Source organism: Drosophila sulfurigaster, chromosome X, assembly GCF_023558435.1.
Source record: "Drosophila sulfurigaster albostrigata strain 15112-1811.04 chromosome X, ASM2355843v2, whole genome shotgun sequence".
Classification (NCBI taxonomy): domain Eukaryota; kingdom Metazoa; phylum Arthropoda; class Insecta; order Diptera; family Drosophilidae; genus Drosophila; species Drosophila sulfurigaster.
In genome coordinates, this window is record NC_084885.1 from 21,719,598 (window position 1) to 21,731,190 (window position 11,593).

Sequence of the window (11,593 nt, forward strand, 5' to 3'; positions counted from 1 at the left end):
AAGGGCACCCGCTTAGTATGTCTCTGCTTTTAGCGCCAAACCGCTTATACCGAAGAAATTTTTCACAATTCAACCAGAAAAAAAATAAAGCGAAGTAATGCCGACAAATTTAAGAATCAAACGACGTGTGTATTTATAAGTGATCGGCAAAACCATTTAATTGAACTATTTTTTTTTTAAATTTTTTGCTTTGATTAAAAAATTAATTTGTTTTATTTTAAAAACCTATTACAAACATGGCAACTAAAAAATAAACAAAAATGTTTGATTTTGCTCCTTTTGGTCGCTATAACCGGATTCTACTGTAATTCGTAATGTCAATTTTTGTAATGTTACCAGACGTAACATATAAGTTGCCATATATTCAACAGCGTATCTCAAAGTCGAGCTATTGGAAAACACGTTCAATTGAGTTTTTATTTATTTATTTAATTTATACACCACGAGCATTCTGCACATTTTGAGAAACAGGAAAGAAGAGAGGGAAAGCTTATTCTTACCGGAGAGGAACCATGATAGTGTGACCATAGAAGTTCTATTAATTAATACCTTAAATACTAAATATGGAATAATGTTATTTTTGCTTGGGAATTACGATATTCCAACACGAGCACACTCGACCTTAGCTTTTATATTTGTTACGAGTATGTTCAATTTTTCTGTCATATTTTCGACTTTCAATCAAAGTAGGCTCCTATATCGATTTGCTGTGTAGTCAAGATAAAATATAATAATAATATCAAGTTTGAACGCTTTATAAACATAATGGAGAGTGCAATTACTGAATTATGCGCCATTTGCCGAATGAGCTTGACGAATGCGGTAAAACTTAATTGTAAACACACTTTTTGCGAAGAGTGTGTAAATATTTATCTTTTCCACAACCAACTCAATCCCCGCTGTCCGCTTTGTCGCTCACGATTATTCTATTATGAGGTAAGTTCGAAAGGGAATCAATTTCGATTGGAAAAGAAGAGTGCATAAATCGTTAATTTGTTCGAATACTTAGCATGTAAATGAAGAAAAGCTAGGACGAGTTTTTCTTGACTATTATTCAAGTGATTCCAGTGATTCCAATGATTAAAGCGATATCGAAAAAGTTAAGCATCCATTATACGATGCTGGCTGCTGATGAGTAAGTTAAAAAGAAACTATCAGCTGGATATTGAAGATATTTAACAACAATTATTTATCAATAATTACAGAAACAATAGCAGCTGCATAAGAAAATTGGCGAGACAATATATTCTTGTTTCTCTTCTTTTAAGTAATTTCTTTTCTTTTCATTTCATTTTATTTATTATTTAGATTGTAAATAAAAGAAGAGAGAAAAAATTGTATTTTTTATTTAATTTGTATCTTCCTTTAATTGCCTTTTTATTGTTTCCTCACTAAACTAAACTAGCTTGTAATTTGTTCATAACTATCTACAATGTTTCACACAATAGTCAAATGATTGAAGGACTGCACCAAATTAAAGAACACTTTGTAACACACCATCGCAACCACGATTTTGTAATTGACTTGTGGGCGACTTCTCTGGAAAAAGTCAGGTTACAAAATAGTCAAAGAGTCCGCTTATTAAATTAACTGATTCTGAGATATTGAAGTCCTTTGGGGAGTTATCTAATAATGTGATAATATTACATGGCCAAAACTGAATTTTGAATAGTACAATTGCGACTTGCTCTTTATTTTAATTTGGGGATTGCAACTGCTCAACGACACTCTAGACTATCGCACTAACAAAAAAAAGGTTCCACACTTTGAAATGTGATAGGATAGTTGAGTGTGCTTTCGTAATGTGGACGCTTCAAATTTTTAACGAGAAATACGCCACGACCTTTTTGCCAAAGAAAAAGAGACAGAGATAGAGAGTGAGAGGGAGGAAGGTAGACTATTGCAGACTAGATCCCGAGACATTGATAGTCGCATGTCATGCAAGGCCATCAAGGTGGCCGCGGGGCAAAAGCGATGCGAGGAGAGGTGGGAGTGGGAGTGGGAGGTAACAAATAGTATAAGGATATGGCCCAAAAGGAGCCAAGAAAATGCCCAAGCCAAAGTGCAATCGAACATTTTGTTAATATACTTTATGAGTTTTGTCTGCGCGACGTGTTGCTGCCTTTTCCTCGCCTTTTCATCCCAACCCATCTCCTCCCCCTCATTCACCCGTTGCCCTCGAGGGCATTGAAAGCAAAAGTGTAGCCTAAAAAGAAAAGCAGAAAAAGGACAAAGAGCAAGGCAAGATGACAACGAACTCGCAATGCTCTACGTGGCAACAGAAGAAGTATTTCACTTCTTAAAGAGAGAAACATATTTTCAATCCAAAAAAGCTGACTCAAAAATGTTGAATAAATGATTTGTGAATCGTTCGATAAATGGATAGAGCAAAGGTAGTTAACATAGTTACTTGGTATATCGCAATGTGCGGAGCTTATGACACATCTGTATTACACAACTATTCGTTAAGGGCATTTCAATTGACATTCCCCAAAGAAAAACTGACAAGTTGACTGCCTGACTGACTGACTGACTGACTGTCTGCCGTTGTGACGCACATATTGACAGGCGACGGCGATGGCGATGGTGACGTTGGCTTCATTGTTGGGTCGAACGACTCTCGACTCTCGGCTTCTGTTGCCTCTTTATCTACCTTACCTGGCAGAGCCCAGCTTGTCTCGGTCCCCAGATCCCTGAATGGTGTTGTGTGTTGCCAACCCAAAAGCCAGCAAAGAAAAGAAAAGCGAACTCGAGAAAAGGCAAGGGAGAACAAAATAGCAACAAGCATTTGGCTGCCGAGTCGAGTTGAGTTTTGTGGAGCTTTTACTTGTCGCGTCCTCCATTCAATTTAGGCAACATTTTATTATTTATATTCATTTATTTATTTATTTATTTCATGCTGGCCGCATAGTTCTGTTCTTTATGTTAATGTCTGCCAACCTCAAAAGCTTTTTACCACATGTGTGTGTGTGTGTGTGTGTGTATTGCGACGCTGTTCGGGGAATTGAAAGTAAATAATACAAAAAAAAAAGAGAAGAAGCGAAATGAACCCTTTAAACGAAAAAAGGGTTGATTTACTTTGGGTTCAGATCGTCAAATACAAGTTCTCATTTTTCCTTTACTGCTTTTTTTTTTGCATTTCCTGGCCAGCTAATTGGTCATGCGATACTACGTATAGAAGATTTTTAGTCCCGTTGCCTTTAAGAAAAGTCATTGCAATCCATTTCCGGTTCGTGGGCGACAATGAGGCATAACATTTTCTGCTGCTGCTGCTGCTGCTGACGGCAATGATGATGATGATGAGGATGATGAGGATGAAGATGATGATGACGTGGGCTGTGCTGCATAATTTGCTAAGGCATTTGCGCCACCTTTTCTGGCACATCCTTGGATGTCATTTCATGTCAATGGATTTCATTTTCATGCGCACAAATCAACGGATATTGTGCACTGACAATTTCCGCCTGCCTACAAATGCGCGCTGCATAGAAGAGCGAAGCAACAAAAACAAGACAGCAAATAGTTGTACACATTTTTTGTAGGTACAACTTCTACACTTCTACACTGACAGCTGAGCATATCATGTCTCAACGTGGGCGTTGTGTAAGCCAGTCAATTAGTCAGCAAGGCCAACACACACACACACACAGATACATACACAAACTCACAGAGAGTAGTCAGTAAAAGCGAGAATGAGGGAAAAACAGCTAGCACAGCAAGAGAGTTAGAGACAGAGCATGAAGCATCGCTAATTGCAATGAAAACACTTGTTGATTGCACGATGTTGCCACAAGCTGCATGCCACATATGGAGCACCGTGGCCAAGAGCAACTACGACAAACGCTTTTTAGACCAAGCGAGCTCATTTGCAAGCGCAACTGAATCTAATTTGCCAACTGTTTACTATGATTTTCTAGTTAACTTTAATTATATGTGTAAAGTTCTTATTAACTTGAATTAATAGCACACTGAAAAAAAAGTTCTAATATCAAGATTTTGCTCTTAGTTCTAAGAATTTTGGTCTAAAAAGTGTTTTAAGAAAACACATCTTGATTTCAAGAATACTTGATAGAATTCCGTATTTGTTATTAATAAGAGGACAAAATCGTATAGTTTGAAGACCAAAAATCTTATTAGATCAGAGAAAATATTACATTAGAGAGAAATTTATACAAATCTCAATGGATTACAGAATTTTGTAACCCAGTATTTTTGATCTTATTTTAAGAATTTGGCATTTTTCAGATTTAAGATTTAGGAATGTGTTCTTAAAGTGGTCTTGTTTTAAGAACACAATTTTAAATTGATTTTAGGAATTTGTCTTTTTCTCAACTCTCGGAATTTCAAATCGTTTTTGATTTTCAATTGCTTTGCTTTTAATATCAGCTTTGGCTTTTCAATGGCTTTATTCTTTTTCACTAAATTTTGTGTAATTTCCATATTCAATATACGAAAATATTTGCATGCTTGTAATATAAGATGTTTGCTCTTTGGCGTAACATGCTCAGCTACTTAACCAGATATTTTAGAAGCAAAAAACATTGCTAAATGGCTCTTTTGACATTCAACCTAACAAATCGAAATCTTAAACGTCAATTCAGTGGGTGTGCGTGTGTGTGTGTGTGCGTGTGTGTGTGCTTGAATTTCTCTAGAGATTATTATCTACATAAATAAGTTGTTCGAAGCAGATAAGAACCCTTCGGAATTGGATAGTGTTTTATTTGGCACTGCGTTGTTTGTTCTCGCCCCCTCGATTGCCCTTTTTTTCTGTTTTCAGTTGAGTTTTATGGCAGTTATTGTAATTTTTAATGTGCTCCTCCCGCACACACACATACATACACATTCACAGAGACTGTAAGACTGTCAGGCATATCGATTTCAAGCTAACGTAGAACAAAGAAGCGTCCTAGTTATATATATTTATATATGTATGTAGTATATATGGACAAGCATCCACTATTATCCATGCTACGTAGACCCATACCAAAGCATACAAAACATATATATACTATATATATAGTTGTAGTCGTATACTATAGCTATGGCTATGACATAGCCATAAGCTGATAGAAAATTCCCTTTGAGTGCCAGGGCGCTTGCTGCCAACATTCATCGTCCTCAAATGACGCTCCACGGACTGAGACTGCGACTGAGACTGAGTCGGAGATGGGCAACGAGTAAAGCAAACAAGCAAGGAATGGAATACCTCTTTTCACTCTCTCCCTCTCCCTCTTTCTCTTTCTCTCTGTCTCTGTCGCCCTGCAAAACAAATAATCTTTGGCTACTGTGCTGTGTGTGTGTGTGCTTCAAAGGCTTATCATATTGTATCTCTAAGTCTAATTCAAAGTGTGTTGTAGGCCACTCTCGCTCTTCAGTCTGGCGATTCTTTGGGGCTACTTTTGTTGCATTAAAATTTCGTTTATTGCCAACTTGGGAGCTGTTAAATCGTCAAAAGCAACTCCCAACTAAATCAAGGAAAACAACAAGAAAAACGCTCAACGTTCTCATGAATAGAGCGAATTTGTTCGCCTTCGCTTGCACTGTTTACCCTTGCCTCGAATAATTTAGTTGCGGGTTTGCCGACAACACTGAGAATAATTGCTACTAGATGTTTTCTACATAATTGACCACGATAAGTCTTGTAATTAGCTTGGAGATAATTCGTTTGGTTGCACCAAACAAAACTGAGAGTTTTTCGCAAATCAAATGGAATTAATAAATCGCTCAAAAATTATTATTCAACAACTACTATGTATTATAATTTCATACAAAATTCTAAAAATATTGTTTTTAGAAATATTTAAAAAATTATTATTTTTTAGAAATTGTTGAGGAAATTTCTTTGTATTTGATATATTTTTTGGTAATATTTTTATTATTAATACTTTTCTAATTTTTAAAATAGTTTTCTAATCATAAAAAATTATTGGTAACTTTGTAAAAAAATCGAAATATTTTCATTCCTTTTAAATATTTCTTTAATTTATAGTTTACAAGTTTTTTGATAATAGTAATTATTAATACTTTAATAATTTTTAAAATTTAATTTTTTTTTGTCATTAAGACTGTAATGTTAAATTTCTTTTGTCATATATTCGTTTTTCAATCACAGTAGGCTCCCATATAGATTTGCTGTGTAGTCGTTGTAAGTCAAGCGAAAATAAAATTTGTAAAAAAATTATAAAATAATAATTATAATAATTTTAAGTCGCAACGGTTTATAAGCATAATGGAGAGTGAAAGTACTGAATTATGCGCCATTTGCCTAATGAGCTTGACGAATACGGTAAAACTTAATTGTAAACACACTTTTTGCGAAGAGTGTGTAAATAATTATCTTTTCCACAACAAATTGAAACGCCGCTGTCCGCTTTGTCGCGCACGATTCGTCTATTATGAGGTGAGTTCGAAAGGGAATCAATTTCGATTAGAAGAGAAGAGTGCATAAATCGTTAATTTGTTCGAATAGCATTTAGATGAAGAAAAGCTAGGACAATTTTTTGACTCTGACTCTGATTCAAGTATTTCAAGCATTTCAAGTGATTCAAGTCATTCAAATGATTTAAGTGATACAAGTGATTTAAGTCCTTTAAGTGATGCCATTGATTCCAGTGATTAAAGCGATATCGAAAAAGTTAAACATCCATTATACGATGCTGGCGGCTGATGAGTAAGTTAAAAACAAACTATCAGCTGGATATTGAAGATATTTATCAACGATTGTTTAACAATAATTACAGCAACAAGAACAGCTTCTTCAAGTTAATATTATTATTAATACTTTACTAATTTTTAAAATATTGTTTATATTTAAGAATTATTGGTAAATGTCTGAAATAATTAGAAATATTTGTTTTTTTGATAATATAACTATTATTAACAATGCTTGCTTTTAGGAAAGAAAAATTAATAGGATGTTAACATAAAATGTTGAGTTGATTTGAGTTTTTTTTGAGTTTTGTTTTGATTTAATGAATGATTAAAAAAATATAAAAAATTAAATCAAATTTAACAAACTAACTGTTAATATACCCGGTTTGAGTGCAAGGGTATCTGTGCATGAATGCAAATTTGCCATTAGACTGAGGTTGGGCCAGTGGCAGATTGATAGCATGAAATTCGGTTCAGTGGTAAAAGTGAGCAATGAAACGATAGCAAATTATCAGCTGATGACTGACAAAAGCGACCCAGCTATCAAATGCTTCAATTTGCAGCTGTAATGAGCTTATGAATATATGTGTAGTATGTGCTCTATCTGCCCGAAAATCTATCGAAATCTCTCTTGCTAAAAGTGTGTGTGTGTGTCAAATTTAGTCTTTCTCTTTCTCCCACTCTGTGCTATCTCTATGTGTCAGTTTGTTGACATCGCAATTGATTTAATTGAGATTATGCGCTCTAATCTGTGCCAAGAGTAAATTATATGGTTGGCTTTGAATTGATACCATCGCACTGTGAAATGCAAATTGAAGTGCACAGCACATGAATTTCAATTGAATGAAACGAGGAGGGGGGGGGGTGTCAGACAGGGGGGGGGGCCTTTTGAACGAACAAAATGAAAATGCTTCTACATCCGGAACACTTGACAGCATTCATTCATTCACTCATTCATTTGTTCACTCGCTCACACACACACACACACACACACACATACACACACTCGTTCGTTCAAGCATCATTTTGGGGCGGCTGACATTATGGGGAACAAATTTCCAATGAAAGCGACGACCAGTCAAAGAAGTCAAGAAAATGCGACACTTTGAGCCTAATCCGATTTTCGCATAGAAAATTCATGTCGTCATTGGACAAACACGAATGTCAAATGTCTGACAACACTCACAAGGCATTTGCTCATCAATTTGCCAGATTCATTCGTTTCTCCTCCCTTTCCCCCCTTTTTCTGCAGCCTCTGCTTCTGCTACGATTCCCCAAAATTGTTCTGAAGCCGTATCAGTTTTGACTTTTGTGTGTGACGTTTGCAAATTTACCTTGCCATTTGAATCTGAATCCAAATAGCTGAAGCACTTTTCGAGACACTCATCGAAACAGACTTTCGGGAGTTGCAAAGGTTAATTAAGTGTTATTCATAACTCATTATTGCAGCTGATGAGCTGAGAATTGTTTATTGTGTGAGTAGTTTTAATTCAAAATGTCTAACCACTTTTGAACCACTTAATGAAGCTGTTCCAGGAGTCACAAATATGCTTCAATTAAGTACGATTCATTTCTCATTGCTTTCTATGATGATCTGTTTATTTGTTGAGTATATTTGTTACGAAATCCTCAACACTTTTCAATCACTTATTGATACTGTACCACATTTGAAAATTCAATTAATTACTATTTATGATAAACTATGCATTGTTTACTTCATCTCTTTTGTACCACTTAACGATACTAACTTCTTAGCTGTAAATGTGGTTCAATTAAATTACATTAGTAGCAAACTCTGAACCACTTTTGAACCACTTATTGAAGCTGCCCCTGGAGTTGCAAATGTGGTTCAGTGAAGTACTATTATTAATACATCGATCGATATGATAAATTGTAAATTGTTTGCTTCAAATACCGGCTTATTTTTTGAGCCACTTAACGAAACTAATTTCTTAGCTGTAAATATGGTTCAATTAAATTACTTTAGTAGCAAGTTTTAAACCACTTATTGAAGCTATTTCTTTATTTGCACATGTGGTTCAATAAAGTAGTATTTTTGTTAAGTATTTTCTAAAAATGTGCTGAACTTATTGAAGCTGTTCCTTTACGTGTAAATTTGGTTCAATATGTATTTTTTTAAAATGTTTTGAATCACTTGCTGAACCATTCGATATTGTATCAAACCGTTCCATTCTGATTGTATTCATCTACAAAATTTGCTCGCCTCTATTTAAAAGAGTATCTGGCTATTCGGACACTTGGTTGAGCTTCATCTTGTCGTGTAATTAGCTGAGTTCAAATGGTTTACCTTTTGTTAAAAACTGCTTGCTAAGCTGTTGAGGAACTGATTGCTAGATGTTTACTGTTTCGGCATTTGGTATTTGGTATTCTGTTTTATGTGTTTGTTTTTTTCTTTTTTCCTTTTTCCCTTTTTTTTTCTTTCATCCGTAATTGGAACTGTGTACCGGCCGTATTTGTGGGCCAAGGTCAGTAGATATTTCTCCCGCCGCTCGCCGGCTGTTGGTGCCGTCGATCTCTGGCAGTAAAATGTAAAAGTTGTATGGACATTTTGTTGCATTTATCTTATCGGGCATGGCAAATGCTCGTAGTATATACGCTTTATGTGTACAATCGAATGAGAAAGCTCATAGGCACTAGAGAGGGGAGGAGGCGAGATTGGGAGATTGGGAGAGTGGGAGAGTGGGGGGTTGGCGCTTCGTGTTGCAGTCAAATGTTTTTGTAATACGCATTTATCTTTCATATGGATCTGGGGAGCAGTGGCCACTGCGTCATCAACAAACATCATAATCATTATCAAGCAAAACAAAATACAGGGGGAGACAAAAATGACAAGCGCATTATTATGTATTATCTTTATATTCATCATGATGATGATGAATCATCATCATCGTCATCGACATCGACATCGACATGTATCTGTGCGCTAGTTTATTTTCATTACGTTAATTCATTTGTAAATATTTTCCTTAACTTTTACAGCCAGCGTCGCCTGTGGTTGTTGCTTCCTTTGTTGTTTATATACCGATTTTCCAGCTTGCCGCCAATGCGCCCCTCTTCTCACCTCTCGCCTCGCCTCTCCTCTCTCACTCACTCCCTTGACTGCAGTGGGGCAAGGGTTGCTTTTATTTTTGCAGATAGAGGACGGAGGCGGCAGTAGTCGGGTGCTCTATTTCATTGGCATTTGTTGTCATTCATACGACCCCATCAGTTCGCACAGTGGGCGACTAATCGGCAGTTAAAGTAAAGGATTTACCCACAGTGATAGAGTGAGTCACAGAAGGCAAGAGCGACAGAGAGAGACAGAGAGAGATAGAGAGGGGACTCTGTCACAATAAATAGAAGAAATGAGCTGCGTAATTGCAGCGTTCTATAGCGATCAAGTCAATTGCGAAATTCAATGCGAAATCGGAATAGTTATAGCGCATTAAATTGGGTTTTTGTCAAAGAAAGATAAAAATGAGAGAATAAAAAACCAAAAAAAATAGTAAGAAAATGAATAAAAAGAGACAGATAAATCATTTTGTTATCTGTTGAGCAAAAAAATGGAGAAACTAAAAATGTATAATGCCGAAAATTATACAAAGGAAGTCAATTTGAAATATATCAAAAGTGAGCAAGAAATCAAAAGAGCATATATAATAAAAGAAAGAAAATGATTCAACAATTAGTTAAATACGTAAATAAGGGATATAATAGTTTGATAGATGTGCAAAAGAAATGAAATTAAAATGTTAAAAAAAAGAGAAAAAGCGACTAAAGTGAGCAAATTCTAAGCAGAAATAATCAATTAGATAAATGTACAAAGAAAATCAAAGTGAGCAAGAAACCAAAGGTAAAGACAGGTAATGCGGAAAAATTAATTTATTCAAAATATATAAAATGTAATAAGATAGATTGAAAAGAAAAATTGAAGTATATTCAACATGTGAAAGACAAATTTAAACAGACAACATATGTAGAAGTCACAAAATTAGTGAAATACTCCAATAATAATTAGAGAACTGTAAAGAAAAAAAAACTAAAAAATAAGCAAAGAACGCAAATCTTTCAGAGTTTATTGAAATACAGAAAGGAATGTGGTAAGGGGATAGAGGCATGAGTGAAACAGAAATATATAAAAAAACAAAGAGAGAAGGAAAATGTGGAATATTAGTGAGGTAAATGCAAAGCAAGTTCAATGAAGAGATTCAAACAGACGACGATTAGAAGAATTCATTAGATTGCAATCCTGTGTAATTTTCCACAATTATGCTTCACTTTTTGTGTGGTTTAATGGCATTTGCATTTGTAGCCATTTTCGATAGCTATGCAACCACTGTGCACAGTGCGCTCTCCTTTTTGTTGTTGTTGCGCTCATCATTGTTGCTGTTTGTTGTGTGTTTAATGTATTTGCATGCCATTTTTTATGGCTCAACACTTGGCGCGTTGTCTATGTTCAGTCCTCGGGCAGTTTGCCCCCCTTCCCTTCTCTTCCCTTCCAAACCCCCCTTTCCCCCCACCTAATGAGCAAAGTCTCCTTTATCTGCTTGTTTGTTTGGCTTTCGGTTAGTTTTTTGCCGTTTGCGTTTTACAGAATTGCAATTGATGATTAAGCGCATTCGTTGGCTATTAATTGCTTGGCCACTGAGCATTTACTTCACTTTTTCTATTTTATTTACATCGCGACTTGGCTACTTGGCTTTTTTGGGAGTTGCAAGTGAATAAATTAGAGTCAGTCCAAGGACATGATCCATTAGTTTTGAGCTTGAGTTTTCAAGTGCAGCAGTCGCTGGGTGTGGCAATGATTTATGCAAATTGTGGCTATGATAAGCATACAGAGCCACAGAGCCACAGAGCAACAAAATCGGGCGAAAGAAAGAAGAATGTCTAAAGGGCAACCCGAAAACGAAAATGAATCTTAAACCCTTTTAACCAGTTTAAC

The 11,593-nt window shown here is 35.7% G+C and overlaps 1 long non-coding RNA gene across 1 annotated transcript; it reads left to right on the forward strand.

Moving 5' to 3' along the window:
• Positions 1–678: 678 nt before the first annotated feature.
• Positions 679–1,364, forward strand: LOC133849183 (uncharacterized). Its single transcript, XR_009895337.1, has 3 exons — positions 679–936; positions 1,010–1,135; positions 1,206–1,364. It is a non-coding gene; the product is annotated as an uncharacterized LOC133849183 (long non-coding RNA).
• The last annotated feature ends 10,229 nt before the right edge of the window (positions 1,365–11,593 follow it).